This window comes from Macrobrachium rosenbergii, chromosome 56, assembly GCF_040412425.1.
Source record: "Macrobrachium rosenbergii isolate ZJJX-2024 chromosome 56, ASM4041242v1, whole genome shotgun sequence".
Lineage (NCBI taxonomy): Eukaryota > Metazoa > Arthropoda > Malacostraca > Decapoda > Palaemonidae > Macrobrachium > Macrobrachium rosenbergii.
The window spans coordinates 47,287,051-47,312,777 of record NC_089796.1 but is presented as its reverse complement, the minus strand read 5'-3'; the positions used below and the strand labels follow the sequence as shown (position 1 = coordinate 47,312,777).

At 47.9% G+C, this 25,727-nt stretch overlaps 1 protein-coding gene across 2 annotated transcripts in view; it reads left to right on the top strand.

The window, feature by feature from the left end:
* The window catches only part of LOC136836284 (gastrula zinc finger protein XlCGF57.1-like), a 92,852-nt gene that overhangs the window by 33,242 nt on the left and 33,883 nt on the right, over nt 1-25,727 (top strand). The window lies entirely within an intron of this gene.

The window sequence follows — 25,727 nt, the reverse complement described above, 5'->3', positions numbered from 1 at the left end:
TAGGCCCTTTCGTGGCAGGCCCCTCACCCGTACAGGATCTAGTTTCCGGGGCAAAGCAAGATTTGTCTCCAGGGCTATCAAACCCTCAATTAAAAAGTGATCTGCATGTCCTCCATGCACTAGTAGGAGCCAGACTTCAGCAGTTCTGGCAAACTTGGGAGGAGATCGGAGCGGACCAGTGGACCACGTCCGTGCTAAAGGAAGGATATTCTATCCCCTTCCTCAAGAGGCCCCCTCTTGCAACAGAACCTTTAGCTTTGACAGCATATTCCAGCAACTTAGAGAAATGCTCGGTTCTGAGTGCGGAAGTAGACTCCATGCTTTTAAAAGGAGCGATAGAGATCGTGGAAGAAGTCAACTCTCCAGGCTTTTACAACCGCCTTTTCTTGTTCCAAAGGCCTCAGGCGGCTGGAGACCAGTCCTGGACGTGAGTTCTCTCAACCTTTTCGTGGAGAAAACCAGTTTCTCGATGGAGACGACGCAATCCGTCCTCAATTCTCTTCGTCCGGGGATTGGATGGTCTCAATAGATCTGCAGGACGCTTACTTTCACATTCGAACCATCCCGCTGCGTCCAGGAAGTTTCTTCGCCGTTTTCCAGGAGAAGACTTATCAGTTCAGGACTCTGTGCTTGGTCTGTCCACAGCCCTCAAGTATTCACAAGAGTTATGTCCACTGTTGCCAAAGCTCTTCATCTCAGAGGAATAAAGATCTCTCTCTATCTAGACGATTGGCTCCTTCGTTCCCAGTCTCAGTCTCAGTGCTTGGAGGATTTGAAAGTAACTCTCGACTTGACACAGAAGCTAGGACTTCTAATCAATTGGAAGAAGTCTCACCTATCTCCCTCACAATCCAGGATCTATTTAGGAGTGAGACTGGAAACAGTTCCTTTCTGGCTTTTCCGTCAGATCAAAGAATCTCGGACTGTCTCAAAAAAAGTCCAGAACTTTCTGGATATGGATACCTGTTCAAGCAAAGGCTTGGATGAGCCTCCTGGGAACTCTGGCGTCAATAGAAAAGTTTGTCTCCCTGGGGAGACTTCACATGAGGCCCCTTCAATTCTACCTCAGGGAGCAATGGAACAGGAAAACGCTTCCAGACTCCTTCTCCTTTCCAATCTCGGACCGTATCAAGGAGGATCTAAGGTGGTGGTTAGATCAAGAAAATTAGAGAAAGGTCTCTCTCTTTTTCCGTCGAACCCAACCACGAACTGTTTGCAGACTCGTCAGAAGTAGGATGGGGAGCGACGTTGGGGGTAAAAGAAATTTCAGGTTTGTGGAATGCGACAGAAAAGAATGGCACATCAACAAGAAGGAGTTGAAAGCAATCCACCTGAGTCTCGTTACACTTCCTACCTTTCGTACAGGGACAAACAGTTCTGGTTCATTCAGACAGCACCACAGCGTTGTCTTATATAAAGAAACAGGGGCACTCATTCTTACTCCCTCAGCGAGGTAGCAAGAGACCTCCTTTTGTGGGCAGAAAAGCACAAGATTCTGCTCCTAACGAGATTCATTCAGGGAGCCCTCAACGTGAGAGCGGACTCCTTGAGCAGGAAGCACCAGGTTCTGTCCACAGAGTGGATTTTGCACGAAGAAGTGTGCAAGTCGCTGTGGAGACTTTGGGGTCAACCTCTGGTAGACCTGTTCGCGACGAACAAGTCGAACAGGCTCCCAATCTTCTGCTCTCCTGTCCCGGACCAAGCAGCCTTCCAGACGGACGCAATGCTACTGAATTGGTCGGGTCTGGACCTTTACGCCTTCCCGCTGTTCAAGATGTTAGGTGCGGTGTTGAGGAAATTTCAGCACCACTCCAACACCAGGATGACTTTGATAGCCCCCTCTGGCCTTCCAGGGATTGGTTCCCAGTTCTCATGGATCTCTTGATCGACTTCCCGAGGAGCCTTCCAAACAGAGTAGATTTACTCAGACAGCCCCACTTCAGGAGATTTCACGAAACCTGTCAAGTCTGCGGCTAACTGCGTTCAGACTATCGAACGTCTACTCAGAAGCAAAGGATTTTCAAGAAAGCGGCTCAATCCATCGCTAGAGCCAGAAGACCATCTTCGATCAAGGTCTATGAGTCCAAGTGGAATATGTTTCGTTCATGGTGCAAAGATCATGACATTTCCTCTTCCAGAACCTCGGTGACGCAGATTGCGGATTTTCTTTTGTTCCTCGGAATAAGAACCTTTCTGTATCCACACTTAAAGGTTATCGTAGCATGCTGGCTACTGTTTTTCGTCACAGAGGTTTGGATATCTCTAATAACCAAGATATAACGGACCTTATTAAATCCTTCGGTACCTCTAAGAGGTCAGATGCTAAAGTTGTTTCGTGGAATCTTGATGTAGTCCTGAAGTGGCTTATGTCTGAGAAATTTGAACCTATGGATTCTGCTTCTTTAAGAGATCTTACGAGGAAAACCCTCTTTTTAGTTTTGTTAGCTACAGCTAAGAGAATCAGTGAGATCCACGCCTTGGATAAGAGAGTAGGATTCTCTGCTTCAAAAGCAATTTGTTCTTTCAAACTGTTTTTATGGCCAAGAACGAGACCCCTTCGCACCCGTGGCCTCGCTCTTTTGAGATTCCGAGTCTGTCGGAATTGGTAGGTAAGGAGCAGGAGAGGTTCCTCTGCCCAGTCAGAGCCTTGAAATATTATTTGCGAAGGACTAAAGATATTAGGGTCCTTCAGATTCCTTATGGTGTTCGGTCAGGAACCCTCTTAGACCAATGTCCAAGAATGCCATGTCCTTTTTATTAGAGATCTGATTTCTGAAGCTCACTCCAATATTTCAGAGAATGATTTGAAAATGTGTAAAGTGAAGGCTCACGAAGTGAGGGCTATCTCTACTTCTCTCGCTTATAAAAGGAACCTCTCCCTTCAAGATATTGTGCAAGCAACCTACTGGAGGTGTAAGTCTGTATTTGCTTTACATTATTTCTCGCAAGTGCAGACAGTGTTTGACGAGTGCAGCACGTTAGGGCCCTTTGTTGTATCTGGCACGGTAATGGGTAAAGGGGTAAAGGAGGATTAACCTACCTTTACTTACTTGTTTTTTGGAGTGTGAAGGTTTTTACGGTTGTCTGTGAGGGTAAGTGTTGGTTAGTTTTACCCCACAGTTGGTTTTGGTTTTTATGGTTATACTTTTTCTTTGGTGTTGGGTGACCCTTTGTAATTCATGATGTTTGTGCTGCGCCCTGAGCAGGGGCATACTTGTGGTATTGTCACGGCCATGTCCTAGGTGACTGATACCCAGCTTAAGCAATCTGTGACCAGGTCATTATACCCCGGTTGCTCTGAGGATAGCAGGTTACTGAGGCAGTAACTGTGGAATCAGCTACCTTAGCAGGTGAGGAACTAAGAAATTTTCTACATTAATAACCTTAATGTTTCCAACAACTCTTTTTTAGCTGTCATTGCCCCACCTCCTAAAGGTGTCAATCAGCTATATGTAATTAACAGGTAAGTTGTATGTGTTAAAATGACATTTTTATTCTAAAATAATGTTTAACACATACTTACCTTTTAGTTACATATACAAAAGCCCACCCTCCTCCCCACGGGGACAGGTAGGCAAATTATTCTGAAGCATGTTGGAATAGTTCCTAGTACCCCGACAGAGGGCAGGTAAGGGCGATCACCCGATATTCGGACTGGCGCTGCCGCGCATTTTGAAATTTTGCCGTGACGTCAAGACTAAAGCTATATGTAACTAACAGGTAAGTATGTGTTAAACATTATTTTAGAATAAAAATGTCATATTAAAGCTTGAAAACTTATAAATTACATTAAAAATTAAAGATAAACACTTTGCAGGGTTTCTCAGTATTCACAAATGTTCGTGTGTCTGTGAAAAACTCATGTATGATAATTAGTTAGGTTCCAATGAAAAATTCGCGTGTCTGTGAATTCGCGCAACTCAAATTGCGCAAGTTCAGGGTATTACTGTACACATTAAACCCCCTGTATTTGTGGGGGATGCATACTGCACCCCCCACGAATAGCCAAAATCCGTGAATACTTAAAACCGCTCTAAAAACACTTAGAACTGCCTATTTTGATAGTTTAAACACAAAAAACCCTCTGAAAATGCTTATACCTGGGTATTTTAATAGTTTTATCACAAAAAGTGCATTTAGTCATGAAAATTATATGAAAATACAGTAATTAGTGAATATTTCTCAGTGAAAAATACGGCGAATGGGCGAATTTTCCGTGAATAATGGGTAGATACGTTCCACAGGGAAATCCACGAATACACGAGTCCACAAATAGTGAGACCGCAAATATGGGGGGTTTACTGTATGGTCTTCACGTCTCAAAGGCACATATGGCCATTACTTCCATTCTGCATCGACCTACTGGAAGTATAATCATCCTTCTCATCTCACTATCTTAAGAAGTGAAGCCTGAACTTCTAGCTCTTCTGGTGCCAGCTACAGTCTGTCACCAGCTTTAGAGCTTCCAGAGCCTTGAGCTGCTAGCTCGCCTGGCATCCAGCTCACCAGGCGCCAGCTATAAGTCTGGCCCCAGCTATAGAGCCCCAGTGCACAGAGCTTCAGGCTCCCTAGGTGCTCAGCTCACTTGGCACCAGCTACAGTCTGGGGCCAACTATAGAGCTTAAGGCGTCTATGATGCCGCAGCAGCTTGGCTGGCGCTCAGTTCGCCTGGCGCCCAGCTTGCTTGGCGCAGCTACAGTCTGGCACCAGCAGTATTTATACCAATCTGTGAGCTTCCACAGCTCTCCTGGCGTCAACTCCAGACTGGCGCGAGCTAAGTATGTAGTGTGTAAATTCTGCAGTACCACAGGATAGTGACTGGCATGGGATGGCAGGAGGAAGCATAAGATTTTCTCCTGCTATCTCTTCACGTTCTGGTGAGGTATAGAGTTTTTTAGCAGCCAGGAGGTACAAAGTACTTGGAGCACCCAACAATCTCAGTGGATGGGTTGTGGTGTTATTTCAGTGTAGGTAACTGCATCTGGTTGTTTTTTATGTTGGTACTGCAACCAGGGCAAGGGCACCTATTAAAGTTTTGCATAGCCACCGGAGTACTTCTTAGCTACAAAGCTCCCACTTAAGTAGAGGCGACCCTTGGCCACTACAGGTTAAGTTGAGCGTCAACCAGTTGCAGTTTTATACTGCAGACTCTCTTAACTAATAAAAAACGACAAGCATTGTATTCAATACTAGCAACTTTTCTATTTAAAATTCATTACATGACTTAATGTTTTTGGAGTAGAATACCATGTTCATGTATCCCACCTCCTGTCAATGTGGGATTCAGCTATTTAATTACTTGGTAAATTATTACTTATATAAAAATGACATTTTTATAATAAAATAAAGTTTTATAATGAGTAAAAAAGCCACAATAATATAATAGATAAATTGTATTTTTTAAGATACAAAAATGTACAAAAAAGGGGATAAAAACGAGGGAGCTTTTGACCTTTTGCTCAGTGGTCCTCTTCAGTTGGCTGAAGAGGACCATTGTGCAAAACGGTTGAAAGCTCTCTTGTTTTTATCCCCTTTTTTGTATATTTTTGTATCTTAAAAAATACAATTTATCAATTATATTATTGTGGCTTTTTTACTCAATATTTTTTATCACAATATAGTGATGCTCCACAGATAAAGTTTTATATATAATTACTAAGTAATTACAGAATCGGAGCCCACCCTCCTCCTCTCTGATGGACATAAGGCAAAAAACGAATGAGAATTGTTTGCTGGGTCGTTCCAGTATTCCGTTAGTGGGACGGGCTGATCACCTACACAAACTATATTGAAGTGCTACCCGTGAAATTTTGAATCTTAAGCTGCCATTCAAGTGGAAACTATAGCTATGTAATTACTTTGTAAGTATATATAAAACTTTATTTTATTATAAAAATGTAATTTTTCAGATATTGTAGAGCTCGAGGGACTTGGGAAATACAGGTTCTCTCACTAGCAGTACCTGCGGTATTGAACTGTATGTTGCCGATTGCTCATTCTAATTTGCCTGTGGGCATGAAAGCAACTGTTGTTCGGGTTCCCACAGAACCTGTGGCTCGACTCAAAGAGAGAGAGAGAGATTCCAGAGTGTGTGTCCACTCATTCCCACCCTCCCATTCCCGCATGGGAATGGTGCAAGGGTCCCGGGACGGCGTTACATATATGGTAGAAATCGAAGAAGAGATTCGATTTATCGTTGTCGTCTTCGCCTTCATCTTAGTTGTGTGCTGTTTCTTCTTGGTGCTCACTCATGTCTTTTGACTCGGGTCTGTGCCATGGGTCTCGCCGAGACTCTGCAACATAGGAGCACCTGGTGTACTGGTCTCCTCAGATAGATTCGACACGTTGAAGAGGTAACCCATGTCTTTGTTATTACTTTCAGGAAGTCACCTTCCTGAACTGGTGCATACCGCCCGTGTTTCCTCGGACACTTGGGCAGAGGGAGCAACCAAAGATCGTCCTGTATGTGACTCGGAAGCTCCGAGTGCACAGACTTCCAAGAAGAACCTTGTCACTCAGGGTACTCGGGTTCCATTGAAACTCTGAGTTACCTTTACCATTATCGTGTAGTTATCTCCATGAATTGGTATAAGCTTACCTCTGCTCAAGTTTCCCCAGACACTTTATTAGAGAAAGCAACTGATTATCAATACACTGGTACACTGGTTACTCAGCAGCTCCAGGTGCGTGGGGCTCTGACAGGACCCACATCACCACAGGTACTCGGGTTTCTTCAAAACCCTACATTACCTTTACCAGTATCATGGAATTATCTCCACGAATTGGTATAAGCATATCTCGGCTAGAGTTTCCATGGACACTCGGGTAGAGAAAGAAACTACAGTAATTATCAATCCGCTCTTTACTCAGGAGCTCCAGGTGTGCAGGTCCCGTCAGGGACCTACATCACCATGGGTGCTTGGGTTTCTTCAAAACCCCGAGTTACTTTTTACCAGTACCATGGAATCATTCCATGGGCTGGTATAGAGCCTACCTCATATTGAGATTCCTTGAATTCTCAAGTAGTGGAAGCAACTGATGCATGATACTTTCATGACTTGGGAGTATCAAGTCCGCTCACCTGGTGAAACTTGAATAAGTTCCCCATACAGTCCTCTTCGTATGCAGAGGCCACAGCCTCGAAGAAGACTGGGGCACATCAAGAGGACAGCCCAAGTCCATGCCCAACAGTGCATGATCGCTCTCTCTGGGTAGGCCCTTGCCCGTGTTCATGCGAATGAGCCTGCTTACCTGGGAAAAGCTTCCGTGCATGTTGCGTGAACCTCTTCGCTCTCCTCGGGACAGCCCCCTCCCACGTTAACGTGAGCGGGTTCTCTCTCTCAGACCCGTGCAGTCCTCATCACAGTAGGCTGACGATCCCTTATGGCTTTCCTCTCCTGTTGGAGCTTCGGCTCTGGCAGGTCGGAGAAAGGTGCTCAGCCCCTCAAGAGAAGGCCTGGGGCTTCTGTCAAGGCTTCTCTCTTGCTGAGAGTCATCCAGGGATTCCATGACCTGGAAAGGCTCTAAGATTCCTCAGGACACAGACTTCCCTGATCTTCAGAGAACTTATTCAGTGGTCGTGTCGCTGATGTGTCAGTGATCTTGGGAAGAGACCATGACTATTTCCTTGGACCATAAGTCTGCCCTTGAAGTTTTTGGGGACCAAGGAGGAACCCAAAGCTTCACTGATTCGATCTTCTTCGCTTGCAGATGCCATGGCCTCAAAGAAGACTAAGTACGTCTTCAGGATAGCCCACGTTCACGCCCGAGAGTGCACGATTGCTCTCCCTGAGTCAATCCTCGCTCATGTTCACGTGAATGAGCCTGCTTACTTAGGAACAGCTTCCTTGCTTGCAGGCAGTGTTCAAGTTATGATAATCTGTCTTACGATAATTCAGTTTTGCGATGGGGTTAGCGATTAATATCGATACAACAATATTTTGAAAATATGTATTTTTAAATTTCGCTCACCACTGCCGAGAGGCTGGAATAGCTACATTAATTCAGTGAGCTGACCTCCTTTGATCTCGCTGTGTCGGAAGTAAAATTAGGTCAGTGTTCGTTTGCAATTTTTGTGTGTTTGTAAGTAAAAACTAAAACTCAAGTTTGTATCAGTATGTCTGCCAAACAGCCAAGTGTGTCTCCTGTTGGTAATGCGAAAAAGAAGAGGCAGTCCATCAATTTGGAGCAGAAAATGAAAATTATCAACCAGCACGCCACTGGAAAGCCAGTCACAGTAATCGCACGTGACGAGCATCTATTGCAGTTGACGGTATCCACCATCCTTAAAGACAAGAAACGGATAGTTGACACTATAAAGGCATCTGCTTCAGTTCATTCGACTGTTATATCAAAGAAGAGGATAGGGCCTTTGGAAGAAATGGAGCAGTTACTGGTCACATGGATTGAGGACCAGATACAGAAGTGTATGCCACTCAGCCTCTTAACCGTTCAACCAAAGGCTCGCATGCTGTTCAATGAACTGAAGAAAAAATATGAATATACATACAATATTGTATATATTCTTATACAGTAATACCCCAAACTTGCATGATTCAATTTGCGTGAATTCACAGACATGCGAACTTTTCATTGGAACCTAACTAATTGTCATACACGAGTTTATCACATACACTCAAACATTTGTGAATACTGAGAAACCCTGCAAAAGTGTTTATGTTTAATTTTTTATGTAATTTATAAGTTTTCAAGCCTCTGTATGTAAATTAAATAACATTAAATATATATAAAAGTAATAATTTCTCTCTCTCTCTCTCTCTCTCTCTCTCTCTCTCTCTCTCTCTCTCTCTCTCTCTCTCTCTCTCTCTCTCTCTCTCTCTCTTTTACTGAGATGAGAGAATTTTATGGTACATGTATATGTTTATTTGTTTTGTATGATAAATAAATTTTTTACCTAATAATAAGTACTAATTTTCAAATAATAATATTAAATAATAATAATAATAATAATATAACTGTAATTACAAAATTCATATGTGATACATATTTTAAACAAACAGATAGCTGCCCCTCATCTTTTGTAAGAAGCTCGAAGGCAAAGCTGTCAGACATTTCGATTTAACATGACAAGAAGGGGAGTGTTGCTGATTAATGGGTCAAAGGTTTCGTATGTAATTCTCTCTCTCTCTCTCTCTCTCTCTCTCTCTCTCTCTCTCTCTCTCTGTAATAATTCATAAAAAATTTCACTCTCTTAAGTAAGGGCAAATGTTATCTCTCTCTCTCTCTCTCTCTCTCTCTCTCTCTCTCTCTCTCTCTCTCTCTCTCTCTTTTGTAGTTAGCGCAACCTGTGTATTACTGTTTCTCTGTATGTCTTTAACTGTACAGTAGATGATTTTGCAGTTTGTACCATCTACAAACTGTAAATGTGCCATTCTGAAACATAGAAAGACATAGAGCATTTCAAAACAAAGAGAAAGAGACAGAATAAAGAAGTTTTTAAAAATGAGGTTGATAAGACTTCTAAAAATAGATTGGTGGAATGGGAGAGAGTGAAATAGTATACTCATCTTTACACTCTCCTATATTTTTACGTCTACCATATATTTCTTTTTTAAGGGTAATGTATTAAGCCAACTTTTAAATGAAATTACAGTAACTTTAATTTCATTTAAAAGTTAAATACTGAATTTCCATCTTTTGATATTGAACTTAAGAATAACTTCTCTCTCTCTCTCTGTCTCCATAATAATTCATAAATAATTTGACTTGATATTTCAAGTAAGGACAATATCTCTCTCTCTCTCTCTCTCTCTCTCTCTCTCTCTCTCTCTCTCTCTCTCTCTCTCTCTCTCTCTCTCTCTCTCTCTCTCTCTCTTATGTTATTCTCTCTGTCTCCGTAATAATTGATAAATAATTTCGCTCTCTTAAGGAAAACCCCTCTCTCTCTCTCTCTCTCTCTCTCTCTCTCTCTCTCTCTCTCTCTCTCTCTCTCTCTCTCTCTCTCTCTCTCTCTCTCTCTCTCATAGTTATCCCTCACACATTTTTACAACTTATTATTTCTCTGTACATCTTTACCTGTACAGTAAATAGTTTACATTGATCCAATTTCACCTGTACCATCTACAAAGTGTAAATGCATCAATGTGGCAAATACGTTCTATTCTAAAACATAGAGACATAATAACTAGAGTTGTATTAGTCCAAATAAAAACACTGTTTTTTGATGAAAAAAGCATATCAGAACAAAGAAATAGAGCCGTAGAATAAAGAAGTTATTAAAAAGAGGTTGAGAAGACTTCTAAAAATAGATCGGTCGGAAGGAGAGACAGACAGAAATTCTCTTCCAACTCTCTATTTTTATGTCAGCCATTTATTGCTTTTTTTAAGGGTAATGTTTTAAGCTAACTTTTAAATGAAATTACTGTAACTTTAATTTCATTTAAAAGTTAGCTTAATAATTTGGGAGACAGTGCTAAACTTACACGAAAATTTGCCTTGCACCAGGGGTTCTGGAACCTAACCTTGCATAAGTTCGGGGTATGACTGAATTGCTTTTTTTTGTTATAAATTGCAATCATAGCAATCAATGTTTTGCTTTGGAAATCGATTACGCAGTAAGTTTATTTCGCCATATTTAACTCAGTTCTGAGCGCTTTTCTTGCTTCTAGTTAGCGTAAATCACTCTCTAGGTACTTTATTTACATGGGGCAAGGTTATTTTTCATTATACAAAGTGTTTTTAAGTCAAAATATAACTTAAATACATCTCACTGTGAAATTAATTTAGCTATTTTTCTTATTAATAGATGATGTTGGCCGTTTTGGGGCATGTTTGTTTTGTGTAAAAAGCAATCAAGATTCCGTTTGCTATTTTCACTTGATTTCATCATAATACGAGCTTTATGTATTTATTGTTTATTGGCGTAAAAACAGCTGTAATGTGTTCTTTCATGCCCAGCAGTTTTGATTAAAATATTTTCTCTCCAATTTTAATTATGGTCGAGTTTCATCCATGTTGCCAATGCACGATAATTTATAGTCATTAGCAGCTTGAACATTGTTTTCTCAGTTTCAGCTACAACTTGCAGCTTAAAGTTACTGTAGCAGTATATTTCCTTGCCGATCATTTCTCCATAGTGAATAAGGGTATAATGTAAAATTATATCAGTCCTATTCTACTTAACGTCATTTGTAACATAACTGTTTTACTACTGTATTATGGTTGAAATACAAGCAAAACAGCTGTTGTTATCCAATTCGGTGATAAGCAAAACAAGTTTCTCGTTCGTTTGTTTATGGCTGTATGCATTTACGCAAGAGTATAACATTACTAACAATGCTTTTATCATTCTCTTTTACTCTTTTAACAAGATGGGATAAAGAGATGCAGGAAAAAAAGTTGGTATATCGTAATTTGTTCTCTCTCGCTGCTAGATTGTACATTGCTGCCTGCGCCCATGCAAAATTTAAAAATATTTTATAAATGTTGTCGTATTGGTATTAATTGCTTACCCCATTGCAAAATCGAATTATTGTAAGGTGAATTATCGCAACTCAGCACTACCTGGGTATCTGAGTATTTTAATAGTTTTATCACGAAAAGTGCATTTAGTCATGAAAATTATATGAAAATACAGTAATTAGTGAATATTTCTCAGTGAAAAATTCCACGAATGGGTGAATTTTCCACGAATAATGTGTATATATGTTCCATAGAGAAATCCGCGAATAGGTGAGTCCACAAATCTTGAGAATGCGAATATGGGGGTTTACTCTACAGTTGCCCCTGTCTTTACAGGAACAACCAGCTCAACAGTGACAAGTCGTCCTTGTTCACCTGTTGCCCTTGGGGAAGCTGGGCTTTCATGAGTGGCTTCACCCTCGTTCCCTTGAGTGAAGGATGCAGGAGTTCTAGTCTCCAATAAAGGACTCCCTATTCCTTTCCATTCCTTCCAGTGAGAAACTGAATCGGGAATTAGCCTGGTAGCTAGACGATAGGAACCTCATTGGAGTGTCTCTTCACACTCATCCTCCTGTCATGCTCCCATTCTCGTGCATCGACCAAGGGATGAGATGCACACCTGGAAGAGTTGCTGCTTTCAGGCGAGTGGAACCAGAATGGCAAGCACCTCCACATCAGTATCCTGGAACAGATTCCTTAGCTTTTAGAGAGATTCAGGATCTTGACAAGCTACTCTGTGATGCTGATGAGTGTCAGTACCCCCATCACAACGAGAGTAACTTTTGTGAACAAACAGGTAGGGGGAGGACTGGTTTCCCTTCAACTCTACATGTTGACGGAGCAGGTGTATGAGTGTGCGGTCGCACACTTGGTAGAGCTGTTACCCAAGTACATTACAAGAAACCGGAATGCAATAGCAAATAAGCTCAGTCACCAGTGTCAGGTGACAGGGATTTGGCCTTACACCCAGACATTATACAGGATTTTCCAATCTTTGGAGCCTCCCAAGGGTAGATCAACACAACAGAAGCTATCAGTGTGCTGTTCCATTTTTCCACCTCCATGGTTATTGGCAGAAACCTCTCCCAACACCTGTGGAACGGTCTTGAGGCCTCGGAAGAGGCAAAGGGATATCTCAATTGCTCTCCCCTGTCTACGGATACAGGACCGTTGTATGGGGCTCTTTGGACCCCCTGTGCCACGGGAGCAACAGAGGCACAGGTCTCCATGAACACCCGTGCCTCTGACACAGGTCCCTGGAAGTCCCCTTCCCGGACCAGTGAAGAACCTTCCACCTCAGCACAGGGGTCCTCAGACCCCCATGTATCAGTAGCAACTGTTGCACAGGGTCCCACAGAGCCCTGTGCCATGAGTTCCACGGGCACACGGGTCACCAGAGGTACATGGTTCCCTATGGGCATCTGTGTCACCAGGGGTGCAAGGGACTCCAGTAGACCCTGTGTCATCAATATCAGCTCCGAGAAATTTTTTTGCCCGGGTAGGTAAGGTTCTTCAGGCGCTGGTCAGAATGCCACGGGCTCCCATGACACAGTAAGGTACCCTGGTCTATAGAATCAGGCCTGAAACATGAGAGAAAGTAAAGGCCTAGCGCATAGGCGCAGCTTCACCCCCTTGCACGTTCTCGCATGGTTACGGTGCCAGGGTCCCAGAATGGTGTTGCAGACCCACAGGTAAGCTCACCTGGAGAGGGAGGTCTCCTGCCTAGTCTTCTTGGTCTGTAGAGGCCTCAGCCTTGAAGAAGACTACAGTGCTACCCTGCTTTCTCATGCTTCACTTTTCCGTGCTTCATTTTGTTGCAGATTTTTATGGAATATATCTTTCACTTTTCTGCAGGAACTTTCACCAATTCTTGAATTTTTTTATGGACTGTTTCTCTAAAATTATGACTAATTCACTTTTTTTTTTGTAGAGCAACACTATCCACTAATTACTGTACTGTAATTCTTCATTTGTTCTGACACGATATACAAACCGTCAGTCCTTTACATTAGGATTAGGAATTACTTTCAGCGTAGGCTGGAAACGGCCGTTGAACTTTCAAACAAGGTGGTTAGGCAGTTAACTACCATCCGGGAGGTGGGAGTACCGCCTTCCCGGATGTAAACATTCCAATTTGCTTTCGGCCGTTGTGGGCTGCAGACGTGTGTTGCTTGCTCTCTGCCCCGACTGCCTTTGAGCCTTTTTCCCAGTGGGATCCTCTTTGGTTTTTGTTTGAAATGAATGTGGATAAATCCCGTAAGCCCTCCTTCCCCCAGCATGTGTGTCCTCGGGTGGGAGGCAAGAAATGTAACCTTTAGATCTAGTGTTGATATGGACCCACACGCCCTCTGCCCCACCTGCAGAGGGTGTGTGTGTTCTAGCGCTGCTCCCTGTTTGGAGTGTTGTTCCTGGTCGGCCGAGTAGTGGGCAAAGTTTGAGGGGAGGAGGCGATACAGTAGGAAGTCCGCCAAAGCGTCATCCAAGGATAACACCCCCGACGACTCCCGTGGTGGCTGATCCGTCGGGATCATTTCTCCTTCCCGGCAAGAAGGGGCATCGGTTGGTAGCTAGGTACCTGATCTCGCCTCTGTCACTGGAGGGCCTGGTATCCCATTTGTCAGGCACTCCAGTGACAACTCATGCACCCACCGCATCCACCACCATGACCGTCACCATGTCATCGTTTAGAAAGCTTCCTGTGACGGTGGCCTCGCACCTGGACACCCAGGTGCCGGCCGCTCCTGCCACGTTCCATTCTGTGCCACTGCCTCCTGGTTTCCTAGCCTCATTATCCCTGCCTGGCCCCTCACAGATGGTGACTTTTTCTGCACCATTCATTTCCATGCCAGCTCCTATTGCCGACCCACACTCGTTCCTGACCACTGTTCCGGCTCCTGGCTACCCTGACTCTCAGCCTGGCCTGGTTTCCCATGCATCACCCATGCCTCCAACCCAGGCTTCATCTACTGGCTTTCCTGGCTCCCACGCTGCTGCACCTGGCCCGGTAGCTGCTGGCCCGAGCGCCGTCTCTGCTACCCAGGTTGTGCCTGCTTCCCTGGCCCCTCTGGCTGCACCTGTGCCTTTTGCTGCTCCTTCGTGGATAGGGGACCTGACTGCCATCCTGAGTAAGATGATGAAGAAGAGATCGAGGAAGGTGTCGTCGTCGTCTGCTACCTCTTCTTCTTCTGAGGCTCGCCAGCCAAAGAAGAAGAAGCCTGTCTCTCCCCTCCCCCCCCCCCAGAAGTCTCACACTGAGACTTCCTCGGGTCCGGACACCTGGTGAGGCAGAGAAGAAGTCCCCTGCTCAGTTTTCCTGAGAGGTTTCGACCTCGAAGAAGACTGGGGCGCGTCCAGAGGACAGCGCAAGTTCGTGCCAGCCAGCCGCGCGCTTGACTCCTCCCAGTCCCCGACCATGTTTGCATGGCCAGCCTGGCTCGGGGGAGCTGAGTACTCAGCTCGACTCGCGTGAGCTACTCTGGTCTCCTTGGGAGAACGCTTCGCCGAGGCGAAAGCGTTCTCCTCAACCCGGGTTGTCATCACCACTGCGGGTTGGTGACTGCTCCTGGCCCACTGCTCCTGTTGGTTCTGCCAGCAAGACCAGTGGGAGCGCCTAATCCTCCTTGCCTGTCCCCTCTACCTCCTGGGCTCCTCCCAGGGGCCATGAGTCGGACAGGAAGAACTCCGGCGAGTTTTCTCCCGAGTTCTACCTCGGGGGTGCATGGGCCTGGTTCGGTCCTCGGTTCGGCCAGGTAGTACACCCGCATGGTGCAGGAAGGATCACAGGGGTCTGTCGAGGTTCTCCCTCCTGCAGGGAGAGTAGATTGGGAGGACCACGCCCTGGAAGGACTCGAAGGTCCACTTCCCAAGGATGCAGACACCCCTGAGATACAGAGGACTTTTACCGAGGTAATTGCGCTGATTCGTCAGCACAACGACCTCGGGGATGGTCCTTCGCGCCTCGAATCCTTTTAGGGACCCAAGAAGGAACCCAAGGCTTTGGTGGGGCTGCCCTGGTCTCCACATGCTGAGGGGGTCCTCATTCAAGTGAATGGTCTTGTGTCTGGGCAGGACAATTCACTGCGATCGAACTGCTCAGACAAGTTGCTTCCCCCTCCTCTGCCTCGTCTGAAGTGTTTCTATGCGCCATCGGAGAGGTCATTGCCACCTAAGCAGGTTGACCCGGACCTGGTTTGTCTAGATCCGGGTCTCTTGTAGCAACTTACTGCAGAGAGTATCTCCCTATCTCAGCAAGAAGCCACAACCCTGGAAGCCACCGCCATGGCAGCTTTCCAGGCAGTCTCCTGGTTGGATCTGGGGTCATTCACAGTATCCAAAGTGGCTGCTTCCTCGGGCGTTATCATACCTAGGGAAGACTCCGCTTTGGGGAGACTATGCCAGTCTGGAGGTAGAGCCATCTCCTACCTCGCCCACCAGACAGCAAACCTGTGGGCTAACCTGGTCCTGAAGCAGAGGGACGCCGTTCTTTCTCACTTCTCCAGGCCCGTGGGGCCCGAGTCGGCAATGACCCTGTGGAACAGACCATTGCTGGGGTCTACCTCTCTCTTCCCTAGAGAGTTGGTGGACACTGGGGTGGGCAAGCATTGGGCCGATGACAGCGACCGCCTTGTTCACCAGGCAGTGGCCAAGACCTCTGGGTCTTCATGTTCCACTGTGGCCAGGCCCTCGGGTCAGGCTAGCACTTCCTCAGCCCCTAAGAAGTCCCAGTCTTCGAAGGGATCCCATGGAAATACCCAGCCTTCTTCTTCCTCTGGAAAGGGTGGGTCCTCCCACCCCTTTCAGCCCACTTTCCAATCTGGTAAAGGAGGCAAGGGAAGAAGAAGGAGGGTAAATGCTAGGGGCAGCGTTCCCCCCAACTGCTGCCGAAGGTGGGGGGTGTGGATTACTCCATATATTATTGCATGTATATGTATTCTATTTCATGAACATTGTCTTTTGCTAACGCATGCGCATGAATCCGCACTCCACACATGCGCATGATAACTCTTCCTGCTTCTCTTGGCGCGAGTTGTACGCCTTGCAGTTCCCTCTCTGTGTTCACCTGTTTGCTGTATGGAATAAAGCAACTTATGACTCGGGATATTATTTCTCCATCCCTGCAACATTCAGTCTTCTCCTACAAGACATCATCACATATCACCATGGCGCAGTGAGTTAACCATCCAGCTTTTCAAGGGAACGCCGAATTCAGCATTTCAAATCGAGCCGCCATTACCCCTCGATTGCCTGTGGATATTCTTTCATCGCCTGAGGATCTTACAGTGTTGTGGTGTTTCTACAGGACCTTACAGTGTTTGTGAAGTGCCAGTGCAGTGTAATTTTAGTGCTTTGATTTTAGTGGGTTGTATTTCTCTTGTGCCCCTCCCCAGCCACGCAGTGGAACCCTATAACCCCCACCCAGCTACGGAGCCCGAAGCACGTCCACCCGTCCTCATCATTAAGCAAACACTGCCGACTTTTCGAGTCAAGTCAACCGTCAAGGCGAGTAGCCGGACCCACCGCCCACCCCCCAGGAGCCCTCCCAGACCTGCTTCGCTCTCCCCCGCCTGCCAGTGTTATCTCGCCACACAGTGGAATTATTTACAGTAACTTTTATAATTAAAACTGTAGAAATTCTCTCTCATCTTCTTGTAACTGTGTATGACACTGCTGAAAACGGTTCATAATGGCTTCTGCTTCACATCAAGACGAATCTGAGGATATACAACATGACCAGGACCTTGAGGACCACCAGTGGCCTTCACACCCAGTCTCACCAACAGACCGTCGAACCCCACCAGGTTTTACAACGCCGGCAACCCCGCCTTCGCTCTCACCACACCTGACTTTACCGCCTCCCACAGCTCCAAATGCAGAGTTAAGGCTCCTCATGAAATACCTTGAGGAATCTCGACAGGCTGAGTTGGCTACACGTCGGAGAGAGGAGGAACAACGTCGGAGAGAAGAGGAACAACGTCGTCACGAAGAGGATCTACGCCGCCAAGAGGACAATTTAAGAAGAGAGGAGGAAGCTCAACGTTTCACCGCCCTGTTGCAGCTACTTACAGTCAACCCTGCCCAACAGCAAGCAACACCAGCGGGCTCGCAACAACTTCCTACACAACCCTCAGTGCCAACGCCCACCCAGCCACCACCCCACAGAAGGCCATCGCCCAGACCCCACCGCCCTTACGTCCTGGCGCTACATACCAGGTGTTTAGGGAATGGCGCAGACGCTGGGATGACTACAGCGTGATGGTGGACTTAGGGGCATTGCCTACCAGGAAGCAGTTGATACAACTTCGTATGTGCCTTAGCCTGGAGACACAAAGGATACTTGAACACACGCTCAACGTACCACCAGACATCGATCGGAGTGTGGACGAGGTCTTGAATGTTCTCCAGGAACATATTAAGAACCTGCGAAATGAAGCTCTACGACGCAGGGACCTGCTTTCCTGCAAACAGAGGGAAGGGGAAAGCTTCAATGATTTCTACGTCAGACTGAAGCATGTAGCAGAGGAAATCGACGTCTGTCCTGGCCATTCTGCTGCTTGCGAAGAAACCCAGCTGAAGATGATCATCATCATGGGAGTCAGGGACGAGGAGCTCACCCAGAAACTCATTGCCCTGGATGCTGCAGCTCCACTGGCCACCATGGTCAACGAATGTCGCTCCTATGAGGCCACACGGACAGCCACCAACGCCATACGTGCCCCTCCTTCTAAATTGTGTGCCGTCTCTACTTACAAGAAAACCGAAAGACATGGCAGCAAGGGCGCAGCCGCGCACCCAACCCCTAACAGAGACTCTTCATGCCTTTCCTGCACAAGGAAGCACGGCTCTGCAGACAAGTGCCCAGCCACCGACAGTGTATGTGGAAATTGCAGTGGCAAGGGACACTGGCGCAGGACCCCAAAGTGCCCTGCCAACAAGGCCACATGCAGACACTGCGGCCGAGTGGGCCACTATGACAAGTGTTGCAGACAGAAGATGAGTGCCAAGCAAGGAGGCCCACCCAATGCCACGCCCCCTTCTAACAAGTCTTCCAGCTGTCGCAAGGTCGAGACCCTTTCACAACAACAACTTGCCTCCATTACCGTCGCCCATATCCTCACTCTCACCTATAGGGATGAGACATCCAAGATTATGATGCTGCCTGACACAGGGGCTGATATATCAGTGATGGGCCCTCAGCACTTGGAATTTCTTCGCATTCCCAGGACTGCGCTACAGCCTCCTGCCACGTCAGTGACCCTCACGGCTGATGGGTCAAAGATGACACCAGCTTTAGGTACCTTTAAGGCCACCCTGTCATTGGCCAAGCGGTCCTGCCTCGCCACGATTCAAGTCCATGAAGGTGTTCAGATGCCACTCCTGTCCTATGCACTCTGCAAGGAGTTGGCCATCATCCCACCAGGCTTTCCACGGCCCATCCTACAGGTCACCCACGTTAATCGATGTAAGGAGTTACCCCTCCATGCCAACACGACCCCTGCTGAGGCCCGAGAATACTTCCTACAAGCCTTCCAGGATGTGCTCGTGTCTAAGGAAGACCTTAAAGGAGCCCCATTAAGGCCGATGGCAGGCCCTCCCATGAAAATTCACCTCAAGGAGGATGCGGTCCCATTCGCCATTCACACCCCACGGCAGATCCCCTACGCTTTCCGCGAACCTGTCAAGAATGAACTAGACTCCATGGTCCAGCAGGGAATCATTAAGCCTTGTGGAGACGAGCCATCCGAATGGTGCCACCCTCTAGTCGTCGTCCCAAAGTCCAAGGGAGTTCGCATCACGGTGGATCTCACCAAGTTGAACGCACAAGTCTCCCGACCAGCCCACCCTTCGCCCACACCCTTAGCTGCTGTCCGCACTGTCGACTCTACCGCCAAGTTCTTCACCACCGCGGACGCTCTACACGGCTACTGGCAGATGGAGCTAGCAGAAGAGGACCGCCACCTCACCACTTTTATTACGCCTTCACGGACGCTTCCAGCATTGCCGGGGACCCATGGGCTTCGCTGCCACTGGCGGCGCTTATTGCTACCGTGGTGACCTGGCACTCCAGGGCATGAAGAAGTGCGTCAAGGTTGTTGATGACATTCTCATCTTCGACGATGACCTGCTGACACACTACCACAGGATCCATGAACTGCTCACCGCTGCCGCAAACATGGCATCACTCTCAACAGAGACAAGTTCACAGTGGCAGAGACCCGAGTGAATTTCTGTGGCTTTACTCTTTCTGAAGAAGGAATCGCTGCTGACCCAGGACGAGTTGCTGCTCTACAAGACTTCCCAACACCGTCCAACCTGACGGACCTACGTTCCTTCATGGGGTTAGTAAACCAGTTGGCAGAGTTTACCCCAGATATTGCCCTGACTGCACAACCCCTTCGCCCACTCATGAGCCCCAAGCGCTCTTTTGTGTGGACACGGACCATGACCAGGCCTTCAAACGCGTGAAGCAAGCACTCTCAAGCCTGCCTGTTCTTGCGTCTTTTGACCCAACATTGCCAACCATTCTCCAGACCGGCGCATCTCGCCTTTATGGGATAGGCTCGTCCTTCTCCAGGACCATGGCTCTGGTCATCTCCAGTAGTCCAGTGTGGATCCCACTTTCTCGCAGATGCCGAGATGAGGTATGCGACGATTGAGCTGGAGATGCTTGCAGTATCTTGGGCCCTCACAAAATGCCGTCTGTACCTCAAAGGACTGCCAACCTTCACCCTACAAACTGACCATCGCCCGCTGGTACCCATCATCAACAGCTACACACTGGATATGGTCGAAAACCCACGGCTTCAGCAAATGAAGGAGCGCATGTCGCAATACCAGTTTACTGCAGTGTGGCGTGCTGGCAAGTCGCTATGCATCCCAGATGCACTCTCCCGTGCACCAGTCAGCTACCCGACCTCTGAAGATATGACTGGCTGCGCTGAGGTAACAGCGCATGTCAGGTCAGTCATCAACGCTGCAACAGCTTCCCAGGACAAGGATGCCCCAACCTTCGACGCCGACCGGACCCTGCAGGACATGTCGATAGCAGCACAGGCCGACCCCACTTATGTTCGCCTTCGTGATTGCATCAGTTCCGGGTTCCCCACAAATCGGTGTAACCTGCACGCCTCCCTACTACCGTATTGGAAGCTGCGAGAAGCTCTCTCTACTGATGGTAACCTCGTGCTCTATGGAGCAAGAATACTGGTTCCTGCAGCCCTACGTCGCCACACACTCTCCAGACTCCACGACAGCCACCGAGGTGTTGAGGCTACCAAACGTCGGGCTCGACAAACCGTCTTCTGGCCTGGGATAGACTCGGACATCGCCAACACCATCGCTGCCTCGAGCCCTGCCAGATCCTGCGTCCCAGCCAACAGCAGGAGCCCCTTCACAATGATGACCACCCATCAAGGCCCTTTGAGTCAGTATCAGCGGACTTCTTCCAGGTAGCGGGAAGTCCTTCCTTGTGGTCGCCGACCGCCTCTCTGGCTGGCCTGTGGTCGTCCCTTGCAAGGGTGGCACCACCGCCTCCTCGACAATGCGGCACTTCTGCCGTTACTTCAGAGAGGTGGGTGTTCCCCTGCGCCTACGCACCGATGGAGGACCTCAGTTTACAGGCAAAGAATTCGCCGACTTCACAGAGCGTTGGGGTGTACACCACATAACCTCGTCGCCACACTACCCGCAGTCTAATGGGCATGCTGAGGCCGCTGTCAAGGCTGTCAAGCACTTCATCCTCAAAACGGCCCCTACAGGAAACATCGACTGCGGCCTTTGATCGTGGCCTCCTCGAGTTCACGCAACACGCCCAACCACTCTGGTCGCTCTCCTGCCCAGGTACTGTATGGTCACCCTCTCCGTGCGTGTGTGCCTGCCCATCCTCAATCGTTCACAGAAGATTGGCAAGAAAAGGCCCATGACTGTGACCGCCGAGCCGTTGCCAGAGCAGCTCAAGTGCAGCGAAACTCACGATGCCCATGCCCGCCCCCTGCCCAGGCTGAAGGTGGGCCAACATGTCCGCATCCAGGACCCGACATCCCACCGATGGGAAAAGGTTGGGATCATCATGGGTGGCACACGATCACGCGAGTACGAGGTCCGCCTCCCAAGTGGTCGAGTGCTACGTCGGAACCGTCGCTTCCTGTATCCAGTGCCTGATACGGGTCAAGCTCCCAACTCTAATCCCTGTGGTCCTTAGCCCTGACATGGAAAAGTCGTCACTTCCCTCCAAAACCCCTTGCAGGCCTCCAAGATTAAACAGGCCTACATAGTGTACAAAGCCCACATGTGCCACTTATGCAGTTTGCTTTGCACATAATTACTTGATTAACTCATTGTATATTGTTTGCTTTGCACTTGATAGTTCACTGTATGTAACTTGCATAGTACGTTCAAGATACCTCTTTGAGCACGCAAAAGGGAGGGAGGTGTGGATTACTCCATATATTATTGCATGTATATGTATTCTATTTCATGAACATTGTCTTTTGCTAACGCATGCGCATGAATCCGCACTCCGCATTGCGCATGATAACTCTTCCTGCTTCTCTTGGCGCGAGTTGTACGCCTTGCAGTTCCCTCTCTGTGTTCACCTGTTTGCTGTATGGAATAAAGCAACTTATGACTCGGGATATTATTTCTCCATCCCTGCAACATTCAGTCTTCTCCTACAAGACATCATCACATATCACCAGGGGGGGTGCCTGTCAAGCCATTGGGCAACATGGCAGTGATACGGAGCCAAGACCTGGATAGTGGATGTCCTTCGGGAGGGATATCTACTACCCTTCGAGTCTCGGCCACCCCTCACCTACTCTCCGCACCTACGTCCAAGGAACACTGAAGGACTCCACACTACAGCAAGAAGTGCAAGCCATGCTGAGCAAGGGTGCTGTGGAAGTCGTGTCGGACTGGTCCCCAGGCTTTTACAGTTGTGTCTTCCTCGTAGAGAAAGCCTCAGGGGGATGGAGACTGGTCATAGACCTCTCTCCCCTAAACAGATTTGTTCACCAGACTTGGTTCATGATGGAAAAGACGCGTTCCGTGCTCGCTTCCATCAGGGAGAATGACTTCATGCTTACGGTGGACTTTAAGGATGCATATTTCCAAACACCCATTCATCCATCCTCTCGCAAGTACCTCTTCTTTATCCTCAGGGAGTTGGTCTTCCAATTCAGGGCACTCTGCTTCGGGCTCTCGACGGCTCTCCAGGTGTTCACGAGAGTCTTCTCTCTCTTGTCAGCTTGGGCCCATTAGCACGGGATACATCTACTTAGGTATCTCGACGACTGGCTGGTTCTGGCGATCTCCCACTCGCAGTTGCTGCAGGACAGGGATCGGCTCCTCAAGCTTTGCCACGATCTTGGGATCATGATGAACCTCAAGAAGTCTGATCTCACCCCCAAGCATAGGATAAAGTACCTGGGCATACTGATAGACACGGTAGCAGCAAAAGTCTTTCCCTCAGACTCTTGTATCAGCAGGTTCAGGCAGGCAGCACAGCTGGAACAGCCAGCCCAGCAATTGCAAGTCATCATTGGTCACCTGTCGGCGCTGGAGAAGCTGGTACCTCATGGGCGTCTTCACCTGCAGTCTCTACAATGGAGACTAAAGGAGTATTGGTCCCAGTCCTGAGACCCCCAGTCCTTTCTCATCCCTCTTTCCGAGGAGGTGAGAGGGGACCTTTGCTAGTGGATGGACGACAGGAACGTCTTGATAGGAGTATCCCTGCATACTCCCCCTTCGGACATGCTGCTGTTCTCAGACGCATCAACCGAGGGATGGGGCGCACACCTGGAGGAGTTGCTGACTTCAGAAGTGTGGCACCAAGGCAACAAGCACCTTCACATAAACATCTTGGAACTCAAGACAGCCTTCCTGGCTCTCCAAGAGTTCTGGGATCGAGTGATGGGACACTCCATATTACTGATGAGCGACAATACCACAGTAGTGGCATACGTCAACAAGCAGGGGGGTCTAGTATCCCTCCTGCTCCACCAGTTGATGATGCAGGTGCACAAGTGGGCCCTGGCTCACTCGGTAGAGCTGTTGGCCAGGTACATTCCAGGTAAGAGGAATGTCGTGGCAGACAAGCTCAGCCACCAGAATCAGGTGAGAGGAACTGAATGGTCCCTTCACTCGGAAGTCACAGAAAGGCTGTTCGACCTGTGGGGGTGTCCAGTCATCGATCTGTTCGCCACCCAGCACAACAGAAAACTCCAGATCTTCTGTTCTGTCGTGCCAGACCCATGGGCCGCTGTGGAGGACGTGTTCCAGCACCCGTGGGACAACCTCGACATCTACGCCTTTCCTCCGTTCTGTCTGATTCACAGAGTGATCAACCAGGCAATGGTCACTCCGAATCTCAGAATGATTCTGGTGGCACCAAATCCCGACCTGCTAGCCCTTCTTTCTGAGGTGCTGAGAGAGATCCCCCCCTGGCCCAACCTGCTGTGTCAGCTTCACTAGAGCGGTATCACTAGGCACTGCAGTCCCTGTCTTCACGGCTGGAGGTCATCCACCATCTCCTGCGAGCAAGAGGCTTTTCGCGTCATGCAGCAATGGAGATGGCCTGATACCTGAGACGATCCTCCGTAGCGGTATACCTGGGAAAGTGGTCTGTCTTCTGTGGTTGGTGTCATGGACATGGTATCTCTCCAGTCGGAGCTACTGTTCAGCAGGTCGCGGACTTCCTCGTCTTCCTTCGCCGAGAGGAGCTTCTCTCCGTTTCAGCTGTAAAAGGCTACCGCTCCGCACTCGGCCTAGTCTTGCAGCTGAAAGAAGTTGATATCTCCTCCTCCTTTGAGATTCCCCTACAGATGAGAAGCTTCGAAAGGTCTTGCCCACCCAGGGATCTCAAGCCCCCTGCGTGGAATGTGACTCTTGTTCTAAGGAGCCTGACTCGTGCACAGTACGAGCCTTTACGAGAGTCGTCAGACATGGATCTGACCCTCAAGACCATCTTCTTGCTGGCCTGGTATCGACGAAGAGAGTTGGCGAACTACACGGACTTTCCTTTGATGTTAAACACTTGAGGGGATGGGGATCGGTTACGCTCGATTTCATCCCGGATTTCGTGGCGAAGACTTAGAATCCTTCGGTCCTTGAGGCACGGTTCGAGTCTTTCACGATCCCCTCCCTAGAGGACTTTGTAGGTAATGAACCAGACGAGATGCTACTGTGTCCTGAGTGCTGCAGCGCTATCTGAAGAGGACTCGACGTCTCCAGCCTGAGTGTCGACGACTCTTTTTTAGTACTGGCTCAACCAAGAAAGAAGTGTCCAAGAACACAATCTCTTTCTGGCTTCGTGAGACGATATGGGAAGCATATTCTGCTGCTGGAGAAGACACCAGTATGCTTCGTCCAAGAGCTCACAAAGTCTGCAGCATTGGTCCGTCCCTCGCATTCCAGAAGAACATGTCAGTTCTTCAGGTGTTGAAGGCAGGTGTGTGGTCCCAGCAGACCACCTTTTTTACCTCTGGGAACAAGTTGTATAGCTTACCCGGCTCCTCTAACAGGACAGGTTGCATCTTGCCTAAGATGTACAGTTGTGATTGGGAGAATGAATGTGGAGTGGCTGGCCTCTCTTCTTTCTCCCCATCTTGGCTCTCTTCCCACGGGCAGGGAGTGGACGTGCCGTTACTTGCTGGATCTGGCGGTTGATGCAGGTAAGCACTCAACAGGAGCTCCCCTTCTATTTTCCATTCAGGTTTATAGAAGCAGCCCCACTCCTACCCCTTGCAAGGGGGGGGATAGGAGACCATGACAATAAGACAAACCCAGTGCTTGTGATTGCCTTAATGTCACCGGCTCCAAGTTCTTCCTAACCCACTTTGCACGAACTGATGATTCCTCTTTTATGCAGAGGGACCCAGAAGTCTGACAATTGATCTTGCATTTCTTACAACCCAATCATTTTGTCAGAGGCAGTTTTCCGTGCCTCGCTCTGTCGACCAGGAAGGGAAGACAAGGTGTGGTGAACTCCAGTCAGTTCATAGAGACTCACTCAGATTCCTCCCTCCAACCAGTGAGTCTTCCTAATGTAAAGGACCGATGGTTTGTATATCGTGTCGGGACAAATCACAATTTTTAAAAGTAAATTTTATTTTTCCTAACAATACAAACCCGAGGTCCTTTACATTACATTTCATGCCCACCTCATGCCACTCCTCAATCTGAGGCAAATAGGAATGTTTACATCCTGGTAGGCGGTACTCCCGCCTCCCGGACGGTAGTTAACTGCCTAACCACCTTGTTCGAAAGTTCAATGGCCGTTTCCAGCCTACGCTGAAAGTAATTCCTAATCC